This window comes from Manacus candei, unplaced genomic scaffold (assembly GCF_025592945.1).
Source record: "Manacus candei isolate 608988 ecotype Guabito, Panama unplaced genomic scaffold, ASM2559294v1 h1tg000050l, whole genome shotgun sequence".
Lineage (NCBI taxonomy): Eukaryota > Metazoa > Chordata > Aves > Passeriformes > Pipridae > Manacus > Manacus candei.
In genome coordinates, this window is record NW_026138098.1 from 25,233,898 (window position 1) to 25,259,870 (window position 25,973).

The 25,973-nt window shown below is 39.0% G+C and overlaps 1 protein-coding gene across 8 annotated transcripts in view; it reads left to right on the forward strand.

Annotated features, from left to right (window-relative positions):
* The window catches only part of ZMIZ1 (zinc finger MIZ-type containing 1), a 347,321-nt gene that overhangs the window by 220,417 nt on the left and 100,931 nt on the right, over positions 1–25,973 (forward strand). The window lies entirely within an intron of this gene.

A 25,973-nucleotide genomic window follows, 5' to 3' on the forward strand; every position in this document is an offset into this window, starting at 1 on the left:
GGCTGCCTTTTGTTCTAAGTGTTCTAAGCAGTTCCTCGTGCAAAAGTGGCTTTCACATCAAAGCATGTTCACTGGACTTACTGTTTTATTTTCTTGTATGGGAAGGGATCATTAATCTTACTAAATGTTGAATAAACTGTCTGATTTTCATCCGGAAAAACTGTGTGGAGGATAAAACATTCTGTTGACCAGGCACAGTCTCCCTTTCTTCTGAATTTCTATTAAGTTTATCCATTAGCTAGATATCACATCTGTTGTTGGTTGTTTGGTTTTGTTTTTGTTTTTTTTTCAAAAAATGCTTGTCAAGTGAGACTCTCCATCTATGAGTGCATTGTGTGATATATTAAAACTTTTCAATTTTTTTTTAAAAATATAGCTATTCCTCCCATCTTACTAATTCTTCCTGACATGTCTTTTTATCAGTGTGTTGGTGAAGGTGAGGTTGTGAGTCTCTGTATCTTTTCATGTTGTAGTCCTTTTCCTTTAGGGCTTGCATGAGGGGGTAATCTTGAAAAGTGCTGGGCAGTCATGTCCTACAAAAGCCCAGTGTCAGTGTTTGATTTCTGCCAATAATTGCTTTTTTGGGAATATATGCTTTTTTTTTTCAACTCATTACCCTAGCAGTCTGTACAGGGTGCAGTCTTTCCATTGTTAATTGATATGATACTGGGAAAGCTGGTAAATCATGTGCTCTTCTCTCAGTATATTCTAAAATCCTTCTCAGTCCTGTGCTTTTCTTCCTATTTCCTATTTGCATATACAATAATTTATTTTCAGTGATCTTAAATATTTGGTTTCATAAGTACTTAAGTTTTACTGTGTATACAGTTGTTTCACCAGTTATTGCAGGGATTTTATCATGCCCATCTACACCATGTTTTTCGTGCTCTTGTTGTCTGTGTTAAATACTCATATTTTGGGGCATACCATAACATATTTTGTGAAATGCCACATATATCTCCTACTCTAAGGATGTCACATTCACATGCAATCTATGAGAGCTACATCATTGAATGGGCAGCTTGAGAGACGGACAGACAAGGGTTACAAATGTGAGGTCGTTTCAGAACACATGGACTTTTTTAAAGAGTTAATTTCCACATCTGAGTGCATTAACATTTTCTGATTTCTAATGTAGCAGTGGCTCTGCTCTCATTAAATTTTTGTAAAAATGTTGAGATTGTCCTTTGTTTTTTTGCAAACAGTGTGGATCACAAAGCTGCCTTTCATGATTTACTTAAGTTGTTGTCAGGGATGCTTGCAGGTTGTTTTGAGTAACTCATTCTGTTTGCTGTTACATCTGTTGAAAGACACCTTCAACAGTTCTTCCAGTCACTTTCCTACAGAAGTCCCCTGATGTAGATATCAAATGGCATTAATTTTAATGAATAAGCATTTGTTTTTCCCTTCCTCTAGGCTTAAGGGGAATTTACAACGGTTTGAATTCATTCCACCAAGTATGAATTTAATGCTGCCACCGGGATCACTCTGGAAACATTTTTAATCCATGTTGTTTAGTGTCTGACATTCTGAAATGTGAGGAGAAAAAAACGTTTTCTAATTAAAACACATTTGAGTAGGTGAACACTGGGGAAAATAATTGCCCCAAATCCTTTCAAGGGCCATCCACTATTACTACCTCTTTATAGCCTAGGACAAGGCTTGTTGACTGATGTCCTGCAGGCTGGGAGCCTGGTGGACCTGCTGGCAGGTTTTGCAGCTCTGCTGTGTGGAGCAGGTAGACCACCCCAGCCTGATGTCTGTCAAGTCTCCTGGTTTGCAGAAACAGCTGAACCAGTGCAGTCAGTAGTCTTGCTCCTGTTCTCCAGCAATTCCCACCCTAAGCTTGCTCAGAGACCTGTACTGGCAGAAGAGGTTTTGCTGGTATGGCTTCTGTTCTGTTTGACTGGCTCCCTGAGCTGTTCCTCTGCAGGGCCGTAGGGGAGTGAGAGTCCCCGTGGCAGTGCCTGAGGATCTCTTATCCCCAATGGAAGAGGGCTGGAGCCTGAGGCTAGAGGGCAGAACAGCCAGCTGCCAAATTGGCTCAGCTCTATGGGAAATCCACACCTCTGGTTCATGCAAAGGGCCCCACGATGTTTCATCTCTGCTGGTTTAAGCCGTTTTGGTGGTAGCTCCTCTCCCTGCTACGCTGAAGAGGTTGGGGAGTGGTTACAGGAGGTGCAGATGGCAGATCAGAGTACAGGCAAACATGGGGGAAGCAGAGAGAGATGAGAGGCTGGAGCCAGGTGGGGCAGCAACCTTTTCAGGTGGCACAGCCTCAGCTGGGGGAACTCAGGGGAACAGACCAAGAGCTGTCAGCTCCTCAGCTTCTCCCCTCCGGGACTGGGACCGTTTGGTGTTGCCAAGGCAGTGTTTGATGTTGTGCTTTTTAGTCTTGTTTTACTTGGCCATTGAGATGGTTAATAATTAGCTAATACAAATTGTTTTGGAGAATGCCTGGAGGGGAGGCTCATGCAGCATGAAAAGTATTAAAAAGTTGTCGTGTGTGTTTTTAAATAGAAATGATGATTTAATGACTGTGCCTTTTGTCTCTGCTTTCTGGTGTTTGTACCTGAAATAATAGCTGCTGCCTTTTATTCTCCTGGCCCATGCTGCTGCAACTGGGCTGCTGCCTCAGCAGGAGGTCAAATACAGCATTTCCCACCCTGAAGACAAATGACAAAGCCTTTAAAATATATGTGTCTCTTTCGGTGACAGCTGCTCCCCAGACCTTCCACTGCAAATTCCTTTGCCTTGTTGTGACACCTATAGGGGATGGCCCAGCAGGTTGGCTGCCTGCCTGCTCATTTGCTTTCATACCGCAGTAACCCGAGTTGCTCTTAGTATGTGAGTGCATGGCTCTTTGTGTATTCCATTTTTTCTTCCTTAAACCCGAAGACTTTCTTTCTGAATAGTGCTTGCTTGGACCTTTTCTGAGCATATATCCTGCTTTTGTCCTTCCTGTAGAAGATTTTAAGTCATTTGGTAGCTTTATTTTAAGGTCTCCTATTCACAAAAATAGAGTTCACCGATTAAAGTGTTTATTAAAAAAAAAAAAAGAGGAGGGGCAGTGAAGGAAGAGAGAAAGGGAACAATTTTCTGCTCTGAAATACTTTTTTGAAAAAATACTTTATCGAGCTACTGAAGTTCATTGCTCTTGTAGCTACTTTTCTACTTTTGCTTTTGTCAGGAGGCCAAGCTGAGGCCAGACAAGGGGACGACAGGATGAGATCATACAGGGAGCTTTGTCAGAAAAGGACAGTGTTCAGTATCTCTGTAAAGAGAGACAGGGAGGCAGGAGCCTGAGGGCAGAACTGTGCAGAAAAGGTACTTCAGCAATCACTGAGAATCTACAGCAAACAAACGCTGTGATAGCTTGGATGGGCAGCTAAGTGTTGGCTGTTCGATAGCAGAAATAGCAACCCTTTTTGATATTGCTTTGTTTTCAGCCCCTTAGTCTCTGCTTGGTGTGCTTCTGATTTTACTTTTCAAGAGCAGTATTACTGAATAACCTTGAAGCATAAAAATATACTTAATATGAAGCATAAACTAAAGCTTCATGGTGTTTGAGGATTTTACATTGTTTTGTTTATTTCTTTAGCTTTAATCATTGTACTCTAATTCTAATATAATAGGGCTCTTCTTAGAGAGTATGATACCAAAGCTGTGAATAAATTGGACCCCGGGCTAACAAAGGTATATGTAGTGAGAGTACTTGCAAATGGTGGTGTTAGAACATTACTGGACAAGATACTGAGACCTAAGGTATGTCCTGATCAGGATAAATTTTCAAAGCAATAGCACAGATTGGGCAAAGAGTATTTGGGTGTATTATCAAATCAAACTTCAAGAAACTGTATAAAATGAGAAAAGAAATTACTCTGCAATGTGAATGAAGAACAGGTAGAAAGTAAGGATAACCTCTAGATTATGGGGGACCACAAGGCTAGATTAACACTTTGCCTAAGTTTCCATTAATAATGCTCACATTATCTGTGGAGACAAGGCAAAAGGAGTCAACTAAAAGGATTACCAGTATTCAATGGAAATTACTCCAACCAGGGCTGAAGGGATCCCTCCAGCTTGAAGGGACCAAATGATGGACATGCCTGCGTTTGGAAAGAAATAGCATATGAACTGTCAGTCTCGTGCCTCACACCAAAGATTTTCAGCAAATTGGTCGAGTCAAAATGGTCTTATATGACTGGAGAAGAAATACAAATGCTGTATCTGTACTTGGGAAGGTGGCTGATAAGAATGAGAGCAGAGTAGAAAATGTTGGCTTGGGTTGTTCATGAAATGAAAGCTGAGCAGAGTTATGAAATGTATGTAAATACTAACAAATAACTTAGGAACAAGAAGAACTGTGAAACTACTGAAGTACAGTGTTGGCACAAAACATATAGGTGTAAATTGAATAAAATAAATAAAGGGGAATTCAGAATTATTAGGGCAGTGGCATTTGAAAAATGTTTTCAGTTAGAATGGCACTGGAGAGGGATGGAGCAGAGTAAAGGCAAATGGAAAAGTCAAACTGCCTTTTTAAAGATAAAACTCAGTGTATGAAATTGTGTAATGTGGTTCTTGATGTAGCTGGAAGCTGGTTAAGAACCTTTTGTCTGTGTAGTCCTAAATACTCACTACATATGCTTGCAGATGTCTGATTCATTGCTACATAGAGTTGATATCCTGAAACTGTCCATTTGACACTCCTCATTAAAATAAAGGCATTATTTTCTTTTAGCTGTTACCTTCTGAAACAGCTTTTGATGCTGAAGACTGAGTGCATTTCGGGTGATCTCTAGGTTCACTTCCCAGCTGTTAGCACAGATTCTCACTGTGTGCCCTTGTCTGCTTTGCTCTCTGTTTTGTAGTTTTATATTTTTGAAGCAAGGATAATAATACACCTTCCATCTCACTTTTATTTATGTGGTTTAATTAAATTCAGTATCCTGCAGTACAGAAACTACCTCTTCCCCTGTAGGTAGATCTTCAGTGCAGTGGAGCCATGGTTTCAGCTGGGTACTTACTCTTTGTTGTTGTACAGATAAAATAATTCTGTTCTGGAACATATACTGGCAGGATCCACGTTTTTTGCAACTAAATCTTTCCTAAAGATTTATAGTGTGGATACTACAAATGAATGAGTAATTAATTCATAATTCATTTAGATTATGAGGTTAGTTTAGTTAGTTTCTGTTAATGAAGTTGGCAACTTCCCTTGACCAAAGGGAAGCACAGTCAGTACTGCTGTTTAGTGGCAAACAGCGTTAATTCATGTCTGTACTCTGTGACAGCCACATTTATATTGTCTGCAGAAAAGGCATAGTAGGCTTTGCCCATTTTTCTTGCCCATGAGTTTACTCAGAACAAAACTCTAAAAACCTGCAGTTTGGAAAATGGTATCCTGTATCTTGAGCCTCTTAGGTTGGCTTGGCATATGGCAGACTTGTCTGTAGTTAGCTCTCAAACATCTTGAGATGGAGCACCTGAAGAGCCTGCAAAAGCAGATGCTTTTCCCCACTAGACCTTACTTGTTCTAGCTGTTCCTGTTCCCTCCAAAATGTTTGCTCCTGATGCATTTGGTCTGTCTTCTACTCATGGGAAACTTGATCACACTTGTGTTAGATTTCCATTATTCTTGGCTTTGCAATTCCTCTTCATCTTTATTGTGAGTTTGAGGAGTTCATGACATATTGATGTAGATGGGTATTATTTTGCTGGATTGGAAATTCCCTTCCTTTTTGGCATTCACTGTTCTGCTGTACATTGAACACCTATGTTTACAAGGGATGTTGCATGGCTGAGCTGTTGCTTCTTCATTCTGTCTGGTCAAAATACCAGGTGGTGTATCTGGCCTGTTCTTTTTGACATTTGACTGGGTCCTTGTTACCATGGTACCAGTTCTGACTTTGAGAGATGTCGCAGTAAAACTGTTGCCAGGTTGGAACATTTTTGCACTAATGTCTTTACTGGAGCACTTAAGAAAATTGCAGACACTGAACTATAGCAACAAGCCTGTTCTGCTGTTTTCTTAGTTTGTACCTTGGATTTTTGTGAGGCTGGTACTTACTTGAATGCTCTCTTTGCTGCAGATTTGAATGTATAGTTCATTAACTCATCATGCAGTTCCTGGGAAGAATCTTTTCCTAAAAGTGCGCAACACACTTTCACTTGGACTGGAACTGGCATTCTGCAGAGAAGATTTCTGTTGATCTCTGTCAGTGTTTTCTGTCTTCTGCTTCAGGGATCCCATATGTGTTGAGAGCAACAGGAGATTTGGTGATAAAGACAGCCTAAAGCTTGGTCTCTGTGTGAATTATGATATTTTCTGTTGTTATTTTGAGTAAATTACCTGTCCCTCTGGACATGAGGTAAGTCACAAATGAAGAGTAAGAGGGGAGGCAACTGTGTAAGCATACATATATTCATGGGAGAGAAGAAAGCAAACTCTCAGAATGGCATTTGCCCTTTACAAGTTACCTTTTCTCAGCTTACAGCGATCAGTCCTGAACCTATTCCCTTTTGAGCTGCAGTGCATCCAAATGTACCTCACTGCCAGTGCTCTCTTAGCAGCCTGTGTGTCTTGGAGGCATTCAGAGAAGTTCACTAGGAGTCCAGCTATGAGAACAGTAACATAGCAACTTCCATGGGGTTTGGTAGCTTTTTTGCTGGAGGGCTGAACAACGAAAGCATAAACTGTATGAACAGATCAGATCAAGCTCCAGGACAGCAGGTTCACTTCCTAAATACAACTGAGATTCCACTACTTAAAATTTCAGATCCGTTCCTAATTCCTGCAGGCTTGTCTGCAGCATGGAGTCAGCCTGTTAGGAAAAGTTCTTGCTCCGAATACTCTAGACACAACACCCTGTGAAACACACTGCTTAGTGGACAAGATGTTATAGGTAGTATCTCTCTTTTTAAAGAGAAATTTGTGTTTCATCTTTTCTAATGCTTGTGTTAAAGTACACCTGTTAAAGTGTGCTGAGAGAAAGGTATTTACATAAGTGCTATGTGGTGCAATACATTCATTTAAATATGAGTAATCAAATAATCATAAGGTTTCATCATTGTAGATAGTTCTACTTTGTATTAGTCTATGCCTTTCATAAAAGGGGATTCAAGAAGAAAGACCACAGAATAAAAGTAAATGGATTTGAAGAGAGCTATTAAGTATTAAGTTCCCAAAACAAATGCAGTATTGTTCCTTATAACGTATGCTGGTTTTCCATGAACTTCAGTAGAAGTTAGTATATTCATGTTTGATAAGGCTTCTGGATTGTTTCCATTTTATGGATTGTTTTTGTCTCAGTTTACTTCAGTTTCAATAACACATATAAAGAAAAGCATCAAATTTGCTTTCCTCTGCAGGTTTTCTGGATGCCAACTCCCTTTGTATTTTTTGATAGTCTGATGAAAACTGCAACAATATTTCTGTCTCCTTGTGAGACACTTCTGTGAATATCCTAATAAATCCAGACTTTATTTATTCCTTACACTTCTACATATGCTAAATCATGCTTTGTAACAGTTATCAGTAACACCTGACTTGGGGAATAAATGGAAGAAATAAGATTTCACTCATACAACAACAATAAAAGAAAGTAATGAAGTTTAGTAGCTTAACAGTAATAAACTCCAAAAGGTGTGAATCTAACTAGAAACTTAAGTGGGTTTGGATTTCATTTCTATGACTTAAAACAGGCTTTTAGGAAAGTCTGGATGTCAAGTCCAAGAAACAGACCTATGTTGGTGAGTGTGTCTGCTCCTGTAAGATGTCTCCATAGGTGTGCAGTTGTTGCTGGGGCTGAGGTTCACAGATAGGATTTCCTAATGTTCTGGAAGGAAAAAAATTAGCAAGCATTGAGATGCCTGGATATTGCACAGTCCTAAGCAAATCTCTTTGATTCTTACCTGTCTGTCTAGTAGGAATCTTGGTTGTAAATCCGTTTTGTTGCTATGAATACGTATTTCTTACATGCACTGTTACAAAGAACCAGTGTTTCTTTGTGTTTTGTATGAACTGAGTGTCTACCCAACTTTAGAGATTCACTCTCAGCAAAACTTAAAGTAGTAGCATTTCGTGCAGAAAGGTAGCTTCTGTGAAATATGTGATCAAACTAATGATTAATTCAACCCCCTCCAAGATATTCCTTATTTCTTTGAGAAATGCTTGCACTTAAAGTGTGCTGGAGCAACTAATTTTAGTGAATAGAAAAAAATTACAGATTTTTAAATCCTGCCTGCCTGTGCTGTTGTTTCCCAAAGTCCTGCTTAGGCCTCTGTAGATTCAAACCTGTAGACACAAACACTGATCCCTAGTTTCAGGTTCACACACTAGTTTAAAATGTACATCTTCTAAAGAAAGTAGTCACAGGAAACATGAATTTAAACAGTTTTAAAGGCAAGTATTAGTGACTTGGCTTTTAACTCAATAATAGAAGGCTGAAGAGGGGCTGCTCCTGAGGAGATAAATTGAACACTAAACATCTGCGTACAAAGCAGGGTATTTGTTTTGTGTGTGATACTTTCCCCTATGATTGCCTGGTCAGACCCAAAAGACATTAATCTTGCTCACTCTGGAAGATACTGTCTTTCCATGATAAAAAAAAAATATTAAATTACTTAGAGTATTCACTACAGATACAATTTCAATTAAGGCAAAGAACAAGAGAGACCTCTAAGGTCTCAGCGTGAAAAATTACACACTACTGGTCTAAACTGAGATGGGAGATGTTAATTGTTGGAAATTTATGGACAGTTGCTGTCTCCCAGTAGGACTGTTGGAGTGGACCTAGTGGTCCTCAAAAAGCCAGATACCATTGCAAGCAGTAAGGGGATTTTGCTTTGGAGGTCTTCTAGTATTACAGCCAAATATGTTTTAAATAATTAGCAGTACCTACAGTAACTGTGTCTTGACCAAAGCAAAAGCAACAAGGTACTGGAGTTGTGTCAACACTGAGCTATCTTGAGAGCAGAAGCAAAGACTTCAGGTAGGTTTTTGTTAGAGCCAAAATTGCATAAACCTCCTTTCTCTGTTCTAACATCTAGCATGTCTTACAGGACAGCAAATTGTTTTAAAAGTCAGATTTAAAATTTTACTCGATTTAGCTAAGTATACGTTCAATACCTAGGACGAGTATTGTTGTAAGCTGGAGGAGGGCTTGACTGACATTTTGGTCTAGCAACTGTCAGAATGTAGGAAAGAAAAAAAATGTTGTTCCAAAAGAGAGAGACTTTTTCCTTCTTTCAGTGTGTGGAAAAGTTAATAGGTAAAGACAGAGTCTTTGGTTGGGGCAAATTCTGTGTTCATTTGATTCTTTGCAGCCAGTTATTGCTCCCAAGTTGCAGTGGTAGAGAAAGAAGGCAGAAGCTCCTCAGCCAGGGCAGTGGCAGTAGAATATGGTAGTTGTCACTCCAGGAGTTCCTGTCTCTGAACCACTCAGTTACATGAGCTCAGTCGTGTGAAGCTGTGTGCTTGGGGTGGGATCTGGGGAGTGATTAGACAATCTTGATAGAAGGGTGAAACGAAGTGTTGTGTTGCTTGTTTTGTGTAAGCAGGATTGGCCCCCATGCAGAATCAATCAGTGCCTCTAAAGAGACAGAAAGCTGTGACAGGAAACAAGAGTAATGTCTGAGAGCTAAGTCCTCAAGCTGGTGGATCATCAAATCACTGTTGGAGGCTCAATGGGATCCTTTGGTAGTAGATTACCAAAGATACTGTGAGGCTATATGTGACACATGCCAAAATTCAAACAGTTAGTGAATTTATTGCTATTGTGAGAACCCAAACCATGTGTCAGGGCTAAGAAGTCAGCTGAGCAGAGTTCAGCAGCCAGTCTTCCTGTAAAATCCTTGGTAGGAGTTAGGCTTCAAAGAGACCTCTGTCCTTACGAAGGAGAGCAGAGTGGTTTTCAGCATCTCTTGAAGAACAGCTAAGTATACAGAGACGTTTTTCCCTTTTTCTTTGATTGTAATGTGTTGTGTAGCAAACTTTGAAAGTAACGTTAGAAAAACAGAGGGGAAATCCTACCTACCATGTCTGACTTGGCACAGTCCCTTTGGTTCAGTCAGCCAGACTACCAGACTTCTGCAGTTGAAAGTATCTTATGTTCTTCCTATTTTCTTGATCTGCTAGAATTCACATCTTCAGGCATCAGTGACAAATGTATGCTTTCACTGAGACAGAGCAGAAGAGCCACAATCTCCAAACTCTGGGGAGGGTTATGTTTTCAAATCGAGGGAGGAAGGAAGACTGTTTGCCCCACATTCCATTAAATCTTAAACTAATCAGTCGGTTAAACTTGTAGAACGATGATGACCTCTAAGGATTGTCTTCAAACAGCTAGCACATACATAGCTGACAGTCTCTGAGTGATACAAATCATTCTGGAGGGGAATTTTGTAGAGAAGAAAAAAAAAAACTAAACTGAGGATCTGGAAGGAATGTGAACATACAGTGCATCTATTGTGAAGTAAATATATTTGGTTTGAAAACATACTGGAAACTTGGAATAGTCAGATATTAATTATATACATTGCCCCGTGAAAGGAAACTGTTTATTCTGCAGGTGCCGTTTAGTCTACAAAGGTGAAAAAAAAGTCTATACAGGATCATTGTTCTATTGTTGTATTTATTTGCATAGGTGATATTTTTATCTGCCTTTCATCTCTCTGTCCAAAACTCTACTTATCATGAGGTCAGTAAAGCTATAAAGGTCACAAAGAGATTGAAAAAAATAGAACTATGCCTGAGAGAGCTCATGTATGCAGAAATAGCTGTCTTCCACTCCAGTGTTAGAATAACTTTTTAAGGTTCCTTGTTTAGAAACATTATTTGTTGGCGCTGAACTCTGAAGCCTCCCCTTTCCTGGAGAGAAAGCCTTGATTTCTGTCTGCACAGAATGACCAGCAACTGCATATTCCGTGTTTTCAGTGGGCCCAGACCAAACATCATCTGTCCTGCACTTTAAACAGTGACCATTCTTTTGGCAGCTGTTTGTATGTTTTTAAAGCAGTAGAAGAGTAGAGATGACGGAGTTGAAATAGTTTTACTCCTTTTACTGATGCAGCAAAAAGATACAGAGCAAAGAAGGGAGAGATCACGGTATGGGATTAGAGGAAATGGACAGTGAATGCCTGTTCTGCCTGCAAAGCTGGCAAATTCTAGACAAATGAGTTACTGTGGGAGAGGCTGAATCTTATGATAAAAATAGAAATTTTAGGATGAAAAAATCTTGAGGTATCCAGGGAAACCCAATCATATGATAATGCAAAATCCAAAGTAGTGGGAATGGGATAATGAAATTTTATGATATCTGCAGGTAATAATGTGGTTCTCTTTATGACATGTGCAAGTTAATAAGCAAATAATACCCCCAAAACTAAAATTACTAGCTAGATGGGTTTTTTCCTACATTTCCTTCAACCCCATTATGTCAACCTATCTTAACAAACTAAATGGCTTTAAAAGAATTGGCAGTAGATTTTAAAAGAACTAATAGTTGTCACTTAGAGCATATTGCTTTAATAATCCAACTGGTATGTTCTTATTCTATTCTTGTGTCTCCAAATACACTCATGAAGTAGATGGATAGTCGATTTCTTTATATCATCAGCTTTCTCTTCAGTGTAATTTGAGGCTGGACCTCTTTAAACTTTCTTCCAGTGCTCTTTTTACAGCAGAATATTAGGTATGTGCCAACAGTTTTTGAGTAAATGAAGGACTATACCAGTTATGCAAACTGCATAAAAAAATCTTTTGCTGTTCCAGTTGTTCAGCACCTGACAGGGGTCCTGTTGTTGGTGCATCCCAGCTCAGTCATCCCACCCAGTGTTATGGGACAGAGGCTCAGGGAACCCTGCAGTGAGCTTTGAAGAAGGATTGTGATAGATGGTAGAGTGTCTTCAAAGGAAGTACTCTTCGAGGTTCCTTGTTTGAATACCTCTTTCTGCAGTGTTCTTCATAGTGAACTCACTTCTTGGTTTTCCTAGTGTTTTCCTCTTCCCCCTCCACTGCTGCATCCTTCTAAATCCACCTTTAATTGTAGAATGCTTCCAGTTAATAATGGCTGTCATGTATTCCAGGTTTTAAAAGGCCATAAACACAGAAGAATGGGCTGAAGTATCTGAGTTAAAAGGCTTGTTCAAGATGCTATCTGTGTGCTGAGTACAATTCATGGGCATGTTAAAAGATCAGATTTTCCTCTAGAGGTGTTTAGCAGAGTAGCAAGGCAGGAGTTGGAGCTTTGATCTTGCTGTTTTGCTCTGGTGTGTGTGCTGTGGAGACATCTAGCTGTCTTCTGGCCTCTGGGGCTTGAACCATTATTTCTGTTGATGAGTGTTGTTCATTTCTCTGCATTCTTTGAGCAGTTTTGGTTGTTGGCTTCTTTGTTTGTTTGATGTGCTGTGGGGACTTTTTTTGTTTGGTTTGAGTTTTTGTAAAATAATTTAATCCTTTATTATTTCCTTCTTGTTTTTATGTGATGTTAAAATATCCCAGATATTGGGACAAATGAACAAATAAGACTTTTACAGCAGGCTCCTTCACACTGCAAGAACTAACAACATTGAGAAAGGATTTCTATATGTTTAATTTCTCTAAGAAGTAGCTACTTACTTGTAAACTTTCATTTATAGTATGTGGAACACAACTTTTAGCTCTTTATTTATATAAATGGAAAAAATTTTCTATCTTGTAAAAAAATCTGACTTACAAAAAGAAAAAGTGGACCACCACGTGTTCTTCAGTCATGAAACTGTCATGATTCAGGGAAGCACTTAGGTCTATGCTTATTTTTTGAGACACATTTAGCTTCTTTTTGCATGTTGGGAGTGAAGATGAGTTGTTTAAGTGCATTCCTGAACCAGAACCTTAGCACTAATCCTTCAGTCACTATAAAGAATAAATGAGGGGCAAAGACAAAGGGCCAAATTAAAATCAACGAGATTCTATTCAGATGGGCTCTGCTTCAGCAAGCACATATCTAATTATAAGCACAGAAGTAGGCTCACTGACGTCAAAGTCAATTAAACTGCTTAAATTTAGGCACATGCTTAAATTCTTTGCTGAATCAGTATTTTTGAGCCAACGAATAATAGGACAGCATTGCTGGTCCAAAGCATGATTTTTGTGGATGGGAAAGAGTTTAAACTCCCTCTTTCCTCCATCAGTTCTTTTGAGGTCTGCCTGCTGGCATTTTATCTGAGTCCCAGTGGTAAAGACTTGTGTCAATATGTTAAAGTTTGCTAACAATACTTCAAACGTGACAGTTGGATCTCTGGTATTTTTTATACTGCATCCTCCATGCAGTATACTGTGCAGTATTGGCAGGACTATGCCCAGCATAGTAATCTTTTCAGCTTTGTTTTTTTCTGACGCCACTTGTATGAAATGAATCCCTTTGTCCAGTCTCTGAAAGACAAATTAGTAACTCATTTTCATAACAAAACCAGAAATGAAGGAAGCATGTAGACAAAAGTGTTAAATGAAGAGTGCCTGTCATACAAAAGCAGCTTTGATTCCTTTAACTTCATGTGTTATTTTAATTTATGATGTCATAAATAAATAACCTATTATTTGTTTGCCTTCTCTCATTAAGGGCCTAATAAGAGTTTTCCCCAGTAGGAATATGAAGGACAACATTATATTTCTTAGACAGAAACACACATGGGAATTTCAGCCACGTTTTGTAAATGAGCTGAGGCTGGTTATGATCTTTTACCTATGCTCCCTGCCGAAGTAACACAGTAGAGTTGCCCTGATGTACTAGCAAGGGATTAATCAGGAAGGTGCACTGCAAAAGATCAGATTTCTTCCACTTGGTAAAACTCACGCCATGGGGACTTAGGGTCTGCAAAGGAAGCTAATAAAGTTATCAACAGGAATAAGTTCAAAAAAGAAAAGCAGGTGAGAGAGCTAAATAAATCTAGACTTGTGTTTTAAAAGGTATTCTACATTGTGTTCATATGTGCATTATCTGCTAATCACTATTACCTGGTAATTGCATGAGTGTAAAGCTTAAATTTAATCATCTTCATTTAGATACCAGAAAATTACATGTATTCATTTGTGTATTGATATCTTTGTGGTTTAAAAAAAAAAAAAAAATTAAAAATTTTGGAAACTGTGCAGGTAGACTTGATGGAGAATAGGTGACTTTTTAGTCAATATTTGTCTTAATTATGCAATTTATTTCATGCCAGTTAGCAGCTATATTCACAATCTAAGGTAGCATGGGCTAACAGGTGGCTTAAGTCAAGTCAGAGCTTCAGTTTTGCTTAGTTCCCTTTGCTTGGTGAGGGAAAGTAAGGAGAGGGGGAGTAGCTGTTTGAACAGTGAATGAGAGACTGTTCTTAATGATGAAGCTGGGCTACTGTCAGTGACAAAGCATCAGCTTTCCCCTGTTGGGTACCTCCCACATTATCCTTCTCTTTCCCCCAGCTCAAGAGTATAACCTCTTTAGCTACTGCAGCTGCTGAAGTTGTGAGCATGGAGTTAGAGGAAGGAAGCAGCCTATTAGGCAAGCAGCCTTCTCATTAATGTAGTATAAATTGTCTTTCTTGTGGGACATCATCTCAGCCAGCATAGAAGGAAAGCCCAAGCCTGAATGGTAGATTTTTTGGACTGCCTTTTATGTAGAGTACTCCTTGACTGCATCCCATGTGTATTCCTAGGATGAAGATTTAATTAATTTAAACCAAGATATTCCTTTACCAATTTTCTTAGGGTTTTTTCCCCATATCTCCATACTTTGCATACCAAGCAGGATTAAAGTCTCAAACTGTATCTGAAACTGTATCATGATAACAGAAGGATCAAAGTGGGGACACAGTCATTTTATACATAGAACTTGTCTAAATGGATAACAAGTTACAGTAGAACATGTCATAAAATCACCTAAGTGGGCAGATTTAGTTATGATTAGATCGTGTTACTGGAAGTCTTGAGTTTCAACTGGGGCTTCACTAAAGATTTGTCTCTCCCTTCTTCACAGCCATCCATCTGGATTTCCATTTTCAGTTACCTTAGGTGCTTCAGAGGGATACCAGCTGGCTGTTACAGACATCATGCAATCTCTTGTTTACATGAGGGCTTTGAAATCTTTGTTTGGAAGCATCTCAAATATCAATATTTGAGATTGTATAAAAACAATCATTTGAAAAGAGAAAACAGTCATTTGCTAGCCACTAGAGAGAGTTCTTTGAGGAGCATTTCCCTGCTTCATTCCTTATATTGTCTTTCTTTTCCTGGGGCGGCTGTGAGGGGACAGTTAAGAGCAAGTGGTACAATCTGTCTTTCATACTCACACTGCAGAGAGCAAGAGCATGAGGCATCCTGTGGACTCTAAGAAACAATGCAAGTCTCCTGCCATAAGTGGCAAACAACTGTCCAAAGTGCACATACATGCCGGGTGTGTGCAGTTTGAAGTCTTACCACTATCAGTAGATAACTTTCTCATTCAGAAGGCTAATCGCATGTTCTTGTTCGAGAAGCTGAAGTGGAGTATCTGCAGAAAGCATTGCTTTCTGACCTTTAAAGCTGTTACCTCCAGGGCAGAGTGAAGCAGGATATGTGCCTCACTATTGACTGTGACATTTCTGTCCTAAAAATAGATCACTACAATCCCTTTCTGGTTCAGACCGGCACCCTCTATGGATGTATGATACTCACTCAGATCTCAATTTTTACAGGTTTTTAGTAGCTGGATATGCCAGATGGAATGCTAAAGCCTCCAAACTGGGAAAATGGGGTGAAAAAAGAGGAAGGGAAGTACTTCACTGTGTTTTCATTTGCTGTAGTACAGAAAATGTTTCCCGTGGAAACCTACAGCATAATCTGAGTCTGCTGAGATCAGAGATGATTAATCCACTTAGTGGATGCTTCAGCAATGGAAAGTGGCTGCACAAATCTGTGTAAACCAGGGGATCTTTTCTATCTCCTTGATTTTCAAAGTTAAGAGTTATAATGGTCTTACAAACATACGGGTGTATTTTGAAGCATAATAAAACCTTTGTGTGTCTTTTACACTCTAGGTGAACTGTTGATTATATTTTTATTTTTGGGCATGCTTTGTCTCATATGTGGAAATCAAGCATTTTTATGAATGCATTTGATTTCCTGCTAATTTTGATGACTGTAAAAGGCACTAAATGTGAATTTACAGCAAACTGGTTGAAAAATGGTAAGGAAAATAAAAAATTAGATAATGTGTTTTATTTTCCAACAAACACTGTCAGTTATTCAAGGCCATGCAAACAAATGTACCAACCCTGTTTAGCCAAATTCATTCTGACCTTCATGTAGTTGAGTTGCTCATTTAATATCAGTATTAAATGGTAACATATGGGAGTTACTGATCATGGATATACTGAGAATTAATCTTTACAACAGAACTCTTTCAGTGGGACATTCAGCTTGGGCAAGCTGACATGGTTAGATGGAGTTCAAGTTCCCTCTTACTACATCTGTTTGGCTACCTACATCTTATTCAAATCACAGACTAAATCAGTTAATGTCTAGGTAAGTCTTTCAGTATTTTCAAGAAGACCACATTAGCTTTTGATTGATGTTGGGGGAGACTTATTTCCCTTCAGTGCCCTGGGAAAGGACTGTGACACCATTTCAACTGCAGCACAAAGAGCTGTGTCAGATCCACTTTGAACTGGTAAGAGGACACAGTGGAAGCAGAAACTGTAACAATATAGTCCCTTGGGGAAGATGCAAATGGTATAGGGGAATAGTCATTCCTGTAGCTCAAGTAGGTAAACACAAGTGCTTGTGTTATCCACCGGTCACCTGCAGGGAGGACACTTTTAGGTGAAGATCTATTCAAGTTAACTATGGGACCAAACTTTTGTGTTTGCTTGTCATCTTGGAGAACTGTTTTCTCTTCTTTTGGGGATGGAGAGAAGGGACAAGAAATGACTGTGTTACAGAGAAGATGGGCTCATCCCTTCAAACCCACCTACTGCTTCTACCCTACTGATCTTTTAGCATTACAAGGAAGTCATTGTAAGTCTATAACTTTTGAGCTGAAGAAACGCATTCTTCACATTAATAAGCAATTTCCCACAACAAATAGCAATGGGAACTTTTGGGTTCTTCCATTGGAAAGAATGATACTAATTGTTTTGCCATAACAAAGTGGCTAATAGGAGATCCTTCCCCACATCCCCTTTTTTTTCAGGTCAGTGTGGCACATTCCAATTTTTGTTTGCTTCAAAGCACAGGAGGAATCCCTCTTGGAGGGGGAGGGTTGTTTTATCATACTCAAGCGTAGAAGCAGTAAGCCTTTTGCTTTCTTCATATACCCCAGTTTCAGAGTAGTTGGGAGGATTCTGAATTTCCCCCCACATGCTCAAAAAATGCAGCATTCTTTGTTTTTCCATTACAAATGAACTGAAACCCATAATCTCTGTACTGAGCAGAAGTGATTAAAATAGTGTTGAACAGATGGTTTAAAAGCTGCCAAAAATTGAATCTTTTGCTATTTTGTTTCTTGAAACAACTACATTAGTTCCTGAGTCAGATTTGAGTGGGCCCTCATAACTCATCTGAGATGAGAGAGCATGCTTGTTTCTGTCTTTGGCCACTCACTAATAGCAATTATTAATTTAACTTTTTTTTAATTAAAAAATATGTGCTATGAACTGAGGTAAGTTTTCCATGGAGATTTAACAATATTTTTTCCTTGGAAATTTTGCTACTTGTGTTAAGGTTTGTTCCCTGGAGAGGAAGACCATGTTCCAGTTCTAGTACTTGTGGGATAAAGACACTGCAGAGCTTTGAAGTGGTGTGTGTATTTGATGCTCAGGGTGTGCAGGTTTGGTGATCTTTTCACATTGATTTGTACATGGAAATTTCCAGACAATTTTGTGGTCCAGAAAACTCTCGTAAAACTGTCAAGTGTGCTTTCCCTGCTGTTCCAGAGGAACAGATCATTGAAGGCTTGAGACCAGGGGAATTGAAAACACTACAGTCTTATCCTCCCCAGTGCATGTTGTGAAATGCATCTTCCTCTTTTGGGCTCCCCTTTTTTTTTTTCTGTAAAGCCAAAATCTTAAATCAAAGGAAGATTTTTACTGTCAAGCCAAAGCATGTCAGCTGTATGAGTGAATGTGAGATGGCAGAACACACCATACTGGCCTTTACCAGGTCTTTCACTTCTGCCATGGAGCTGCTCTGGCAGTTTTATAGGTTTAAAATTATGACAAGTTCTTTTGATATTCCTAAGAACCAACAGTTTACTAGTGCTACTTACAATGATTTTTACATAGCATAGATTTTTAAGTAAAAGTTCTCTGCTCTCAGAGAAGTTTGGCATTTCCTTGTGGAAGATTTTGAGAGGTTGATTTTGTGGACTTAGAGAAATACTTATTGGTCACATAATTTTTGTGAAACCTTGGGATTTTCCTCTTGTTGTTTAAACTGTGCATGAGCTGAGCCGTTACCATTTTGTTGTCTTGATCCTAATTAAATTTAAAGTTTTCCATCAATAATCTTCCTAGAAAAATAGCATTTATTTTTATATATTGGAAAATGCAAAAAATCCTGACTTTCACATTCTAGTTGAGATAGAATGCTACCCTATGTACAGTACAGTAATAAATGATTTCTAAAGAGGGTAGCAAAACCAAGCTGAACTTGTATTTTTATTTAAACATGTTCTTAGATTTGTTGAGGTTTGCAGTTTTAAATTAGAATTTCAGAAATTTAGTAACTCTGATTTCTGTAGATGATGCTCCATTTCACCAAAGCAGTTTTGAAAAATGCAAGTCTTGCTGAATGACTGCTGAAACTGAATCTCATGGCCATATCCACTCACATTCATGGGAACTGATCTGTTTGGCCACCTCGTTTTCTCCCACTGTGTCATCTACCCAAGTAGTAAAACCTTAGCCGAATGTTCTTTGTCATCTAGGCTCCTCTGTGAAGTAAAGAACCTGGCTTCTAAATGATGTAATTAGAAATCAGGAGGCCTCCAGTTGCTCAGGTCTGAGGGGTGCCACTAGGAATGCTGTTGCAAGTTGAAGACTTGGATTCTGGAGGGACTGTCTCCTGGCTCTTCTCAGTGAAAGACTTTTGCTGTTGTATACACTGCAGGTGTATTTGATAAACCTGAGTTATTGCCAGTACACTTGAGACCCGCTAAAACTGAGTAATGTTGCACCTTCTAAATATTTACTCTGTTTGTTTTGTTTCCCTAAGGGATTAAAGGCTTGATACTCAATTGGGGTTTATTCCATGCTGTGGTGGTTTGAAACGCCCAAGAATCTAATTTTTAAGTTCAAGCCGCCCCCTCCCACAGTTTGCCCCTGTGAGAGTTTAGTGATGGTATGGCCTTGATATCTTTTTCACCCCATGTGGAGAGTTTTCAGATAAAACACAACCATTCATTATTGGGGGAAGGGGAAAATATTTACAAAGGTTTATTTACACCCACATATATATTTACATTAAATTAAATTTCTCCTCTTCTTCAATAAAAGTCCAAGAAGAAAAGAGAAAAGTCTTTCTGTCACTTCTCAGGCCACAGTTCCTTCATTTTGGTTTTTTGTGGCACTGGTTAGTGTCCTTCATTTTTCCCAAGGCAGCAGATTTAAGTGTGACAGTCAGGATTTTTGTTCTTACTTTGTGGAAATTTCAACCCCGAGCCCGAGCCTTCGGGGGGTTTCCTTGTAGATCTTCACTCCTCTTGGGTTAGAACATTGAAGGCAGCTTTCAGTTCAGTCTTACCAAAGCTCTTCTGCTCTATCTCAGCTCATCAGCATGATAGAAACAGCAACAGCAGCAGCAGAGGGCATGGCCACCTCCTCCGCATTCCGTCCTGGCTCAGCTCTCAGGACGACTCTGGTCCAGCTTTGACACTATACCAGGAGGTCTCCAGTAGCCTCGGCTGGGGGCCCTTGGCCCCCAGAGGGGCTCACTGGCCCCCTGCCTCCTCGTGGCTCAGATCATGGCTACCTACCTTCTAAACTGGCTTCACCACCTTCTCTTCCATTTCTGTGGGGATGTAATTTCCGTAGGGTGCACGTGGACTATTGATTGGTCCAGTATTATCAGTGGGGCAAACCATTTCTACCTCAGAGAAAAGGTTTTTCAAACCACCACACATGCTTTTTTCCCCTTCAGGGAATGCAGTATCTCTTGTTGGTCAAACCTTGGTTCCTCAGTGAATGGACTTTATATCTCCTAAAGCAGCAATTATTTTCTAAGGCAGAGGCAGGCAAGTGAGAGGAGAGGAAGGAGTTTGAAAGTTCCCTATTGAAACTTCTGGTCTTGTTTATTTTTTAAATTATCCTAAATACATATACTAGGAAGTGACATAATTGCATAGACTTTTAATTTCCTCAAGGCTCTGTGTGGTCTTCATCCAGCTTCTCAGATGTTGGCTACAGATGTTTAAAATCGCTTCCTCCCAATTAAACATCTGCTCTGAAGTGACGAAGTGGAAGACCACATGCATCTAAAAGGCCAATGTATGCACAAACAGTTTTTGTTAGTAGATATGACAGAAGCATTTCCCTTGCCTCGGCTTTTAATGCACAGGCAGTGAGAAATTGCTCTGTTTATTGAACTCCATGGGGAAGACTTGAGTGCTGGTTTTAAGTGTGCATTTAAAAATGTGCTGCATCTTCTTTGTAAGTCTTTTAGACATTTCTTGTTCAAGGATGTCACTTGCTCTACTGTCTAAGGGTTATTTGCTGCCCATTTGGGGTCTTTTTAGATAAAAAGCAGTGATGTGAGCTGATATGGTGACTTTGCTATTTAGTTGGAGGAATATGGAAAAAACCCTCTATTTTATTGTCTTTTTAAAACTTGCTGCAATATGGCTGTTGTACCAAATGAGACATAGCCAGTCTCATCCTTTGAACACTCAATGCCTAGTGGTCTTTGCCTGGAATGGCAGCTGGGTAGATGCAAGAGCAAAAATGACTGTGAATAAATGATAATAATGGTACTACATCTGGGTGAGGAATGGAGAAAATAGTAGAATTTTTTTTTTTTTAATCGATTGACAGAGGTGGAATATTGAATATTGATGACATTAGGTAGAGGTAACAAAAGATTAAAAGAAATGACTTTATGAAGGTGTCAGAGAAAAATATTGGGTTTATGACATGGGGTAGAAACCAACAAAAAGCAACGAGTAGCAAAAAAAACTTTGCTGATGGAAATTCATCGTTTTAAGTTAAAATTACAGTATGTATGGGGGCAGTTTGTGTGTGTATGTTGTTGTGGTGTTAGTAGCATTGTGTAGTGTGTGATTTCTCTTGTTACATCTTAGTCTTCAGAGGTGCAAACAGGTGGTGAAAGGATAATGTGCTTTGCTGCATCAGTGCTGCTTAGTAGCTATTTTAAGTATTTTTAGTGTGTGGGGAGGAAAGAATTCCAAATAACAGGTAAGGGATAATGTTTCAGGGATGTAGCCTAGTGATTAAGCATTAGATGGTAAATGTAAAGTGAAACATTTTCAAAACATGTAACATTTCTCAAAGCGGAATCCCTAAGCATGAAATTCTCTGAGTTCAAGATGACAAATTCAGCAATGCAGGCGTGTGAGCTGAACTGTGACCAGTGTACTCATTGTGTATATGCTGCTGAACAGCTATTGATGGTAACAAGATAACCCAGGCCTTATCACAACTGAAACCATAGCAAAAGGCCACTTAACCAAGTGAACAAATTCTGAAATTCAGTTGTTATAGTCCCATCCTTGATTATAATGATACATCTTTTTAAAAGGAAGAAATACATCACTCCTGGCCTTCTTAGATCTATAATACTACCTTTTTAAACAAGTTATTGAAAACCTTAGTTTTGCCTCAATCAATTTATTAGATAGCTAAATATATGTTATACCAAGTACTGGCTGTAGTCAAAGTACTCTCTGTCCTAAGAAGACATCATCTGCCACAGTCACCAAGGAAGAAAGTGCAGAACTTTTCAAAGGATCTAATCCATTGTTTTCCTGGTTCCCTTATGCAGCGTTGGTTGGTTGTATTGTTGATGTTACTCACTGGTGCTCTGAAAGACCTCAGATGAGATCAAGGCCATTTGTGCCAAGAAACTGTGCATACAGTCTGAGTGTCCCTTCTTTGAATAACTTTATACTGAGATAGACAGGAAAGAGAGCAAAGGAAGGCAAGGGCTGGAAAAGAGGAGGTGGGGGGAACTGAGCTAACCCTGTCAGAGAACTGGAAACTGCTGTCTTGTTCCTTCATCACACCATCGTTTTTCTGCTACTGCCATTTTTGAGAGAGGAGATAAAGAATTTATGGAGTTTACAGTCATGAGGCTTCCTCCTGGATTTGACGTCATGTGCTTAAAAGTGATGAGCCTCCTGTGGAAAAAGACAGCGTTAACTCAGTTTCAAGAGCTTTTAGACTAATTGCAATTTACCACAGTGAGGTGTTGTCTGAAAGCAGTCAGAAACCCAGTTTAACCAAACATCTCAATGTAATGATCATGTTTTTATGAGACTGGTTCAGGGCAATGCAGTGACCGAAGGGAGCCAGTCTTGCCACAGGGGGCTGAAGGTTCTGTATCAGTACCTGTGCCCCTTAGAGAATGGTGACCTCCTCACCTCCTGCCTATGGGAAATACCAACAGCCTCGTTGCTCATTTATTCCCTAGGTGAGGACAGGAGGCAAGTAGTAGATTTGCTGTTAAGCACTAGTATAACCAATTCCATTAATGTGTTGAATTCTTCCCAAACAAGGCTCAAGTGGTGACACAGTGACTTCTTTCCTTTTTCTCTTCTCTGTTTACTGTCTTTGTAAATATAACCAGATGTATTGAGGGTTAGGTACTGCTTTTATTTCATAAGCTACTGGGCAAAAGTTCCTTCTTTTCTGTGTCTCTTTTTTTTTTCATTTACAAACGCAGAATGGAAAGTGTGCCAGGATGCTTGGGAGAATTTCATCTGATTTGGAGGAATCCCCAGTGTGACTGCTTCCCCAAAGAACATCTCAGTCTTGAAAGCTCTTCTTTCCCTATGCTGCTGCCTCCCAGAAGGCAGCTACAGTGGTGGCTGCTCCCTTTAAGTTGCTCCTTCCAAGGGCACCCCTTGCTGCTCTGGGAGTTAATGCAAGAGTTAAAAGAGTGTACAGATTTTCCTTCAGATTTGCAGTCCATGTTTGAGCTTACTTACTATCTTGCAGTTGATTGACAGTCATCTTCAGTCATGTTAACCACAGTACATGTTGCTTTCTCACAGCTTTTTTTCTTACCTTTGCATTCCTCTGCTTGCAGGATGACTACCCCGAAAGAGCATTGTTGCTTAAATATCAGCTCTTTAATCTGATGTAATTATTTAGAGAAGGTTTTCATGTTTTTGATGAAATAAGATATCTCAGTCAATACTTTGTCTGAAAGCAATATAAATATTTTATCAGAATCATGTAAATTATGTTACACATTTCAGTAGGTTTAGGGTTATTACTTGCTTTCCTGTGGCATTCTGCAGGGATTCATGCCTTTTTTTTTGTTGCTGAATGCCCATAAATCATTCTTGCTGTTACATGAGGCAATGTCAAAGTCTTAAGAATTTAGTTTTATTTTTAAAGGTAAAAGTTAACGAATAGTACTGATCATTTCTATTATGATGATATTCTAATCCTCCTTGGGTCTCTGGGCAATAGTGTAACTCCAGTGATTAGTCATAAGAATATTAATTACATTGAACCCATACATCTTCAGTCTAGTTAATCTCTCCCTGTAGCACTGGTGATACTTAGGACAAAACAAAATGTTGATTTGATCAATGGTTTGTTTTTCTTTTTTCTCATCATAAATTGACAGGATTTGCATGCTTATTCCCAGAGTATAGAAACTACTTGCACAGGCTTGCTTCTTTTGCTTTTAAATAACTCCAGATTTAAAGACGTGTGTTTTTTCCCTGATTGCTCTGTTACTTTATTTTGGTAAATGTATTCAGTAGCATAAATTGAGATGCAACAGAAAAAAAACAAACCAAGAATGTGTGTGTATGTGTAGGTTTTTTTCATCCTGAGGCCAACGGAGTGAGTCCAGGTCAACAGGCATGCAGTGGGTTAGAAGTGTTATCATATATGATATTCCCTGGAAGACAATGGAAAAATTGAAGCAAGAGTAACCACCTACACCCATCCTTCCTACATCTTTTCTAGAGGAATCTTGTAGAGGAATTGCTACCAAAAATTGAATTAATCCTGGATACTTTCATGGAGAACCCAAGAAAAAGTCTGTTTTCCTCATGTGGAAAAATAAAATTGTACTGTAGACTTGAAAGAGTTTGCTTATAGTGTACCAGGAGATGGTTTGCAGTCAGTGGCATACCACTAGGAGCACAGAAGGGATATATTGAGAGTTCTTGATAAACTAGAGTTATCCCTCTCCCATCTGCCCCTTTCCACCAGTGTAAAAAAAAAAAGTGAGGAACTGATTTTGTCTTTCCCTTCATCTTTCTCCCCCTTAGTCCCAGACTCATGAGAAGATTTCCAAGAGCATTAGAAGGCATATAAGTCTACTCAACTTGCTGAAGTAGCCATTTCTCTCTACTTAAAGATGAAGCTGTTGAGGAGTGGCATTGAAGGGTATTCATTAACTTCTTTGTTCTGGTTTCATAAAGCTGGCTTCCATTTCCCCCTCTCTGATTTTGATATAGGAGTTTATGGCAGACCCCTCTCATTCTGATCTGATCGAAGTGAGGAGACTTAGTTCACTAAACTTCTCTCTGTCAGCAGAGATAAGAGCTACCATTAAATCCCAGAAAGATATGGGAGGTGAGAGTGCAGATAAGTACTAGAATATAAACCCTAATTTTGTCGGGGCTATAAATATTAAAATTATAGCCTTCACCCAGAAGAATGTCCTCAAAGAGGTAATGGCGATTCAAAGCAAGAGAAAGGCAATTTGGAGAGGACATCCATCCTATACATTAGAAAATAGAAGTGGATTTGATGAGATCTAAGGCACTGTAGGAGTTTTGTCATTCTTTCTGGAAAGTATCTGCCTCCTGAAGGTTTGTTATTTCTAATCCCTTACCACAGAAATTATCTTCAGGCATAAGGCAGAATCTTTTTTACCACTGATATAGATTTCTGCAATTATGTCTACTATTGCCTCTCCCAAAGTAAAAAGAAATGTAAATTTTGTAACTTTATTTCTTTTAACTTTGGTAAAAGCAACTTGCTTTGAATCTATTAATTATTTTTTTTTGCAGGTATGAAAGTATATTACATCTCCTATAAGGAAACTTTCAATGTGAGTCATTCTAAAAGCTGCACAGTGTTTTCCAGGCAGCAGTCCTCCAGGCCAAGACAAGTGGCCTACAGAGTAACACTAATGTGTGTCAAGCTTCACTTAAATAATCTGCCAGTGCTGTTCAATTCAAAATGTTGATTATAAAGGTGCAGTAGTCAGTAAATAGTTTGGAGAGTTGACAGTGACTGTTTGGCCAAAAGTTAAGAGCTGTGCTAATGACCTGTGGTTTCTTAGTTCTTGGATGCTCAGCTGAAAATATGTTAAAGATGCTTAACTTCTACCAGCAGGAGGTTTAGCATTTTTAGAAAATCAGACCGAATTACACTTTCTGAAGTTGAAGTATCCAAAATTTCCATTTGAGTGTCTTCTCCAGATTGTAATCTCTCATTAAAGTCAGTCTCACTACACCTGAACTTTCACTTCATTTTATGCCGTTGGAGGAGATACTTCAGTGTGTATTCTCTAAGTACTTAAAGTAATTAAAAGTAATTAAGTGATTAAAAATACAGTTGTCTAGTTAAGCTTCCAAAGAATATGTTCAGCTCTAAGGTTTACTTAACAGTGGATTTAAATATGAAACAAAAATTAAAACCCCATTTACAGCCTAAGGGAACATGCAAAAGTTTCCTGGTTTTACTTTGAAAGCCTCATTAAAAATAGTTGGCTGTCAAACTTCCCATTCTAAAGCTTCTCCCTTGAACTATTTAATTCTCAACATTCA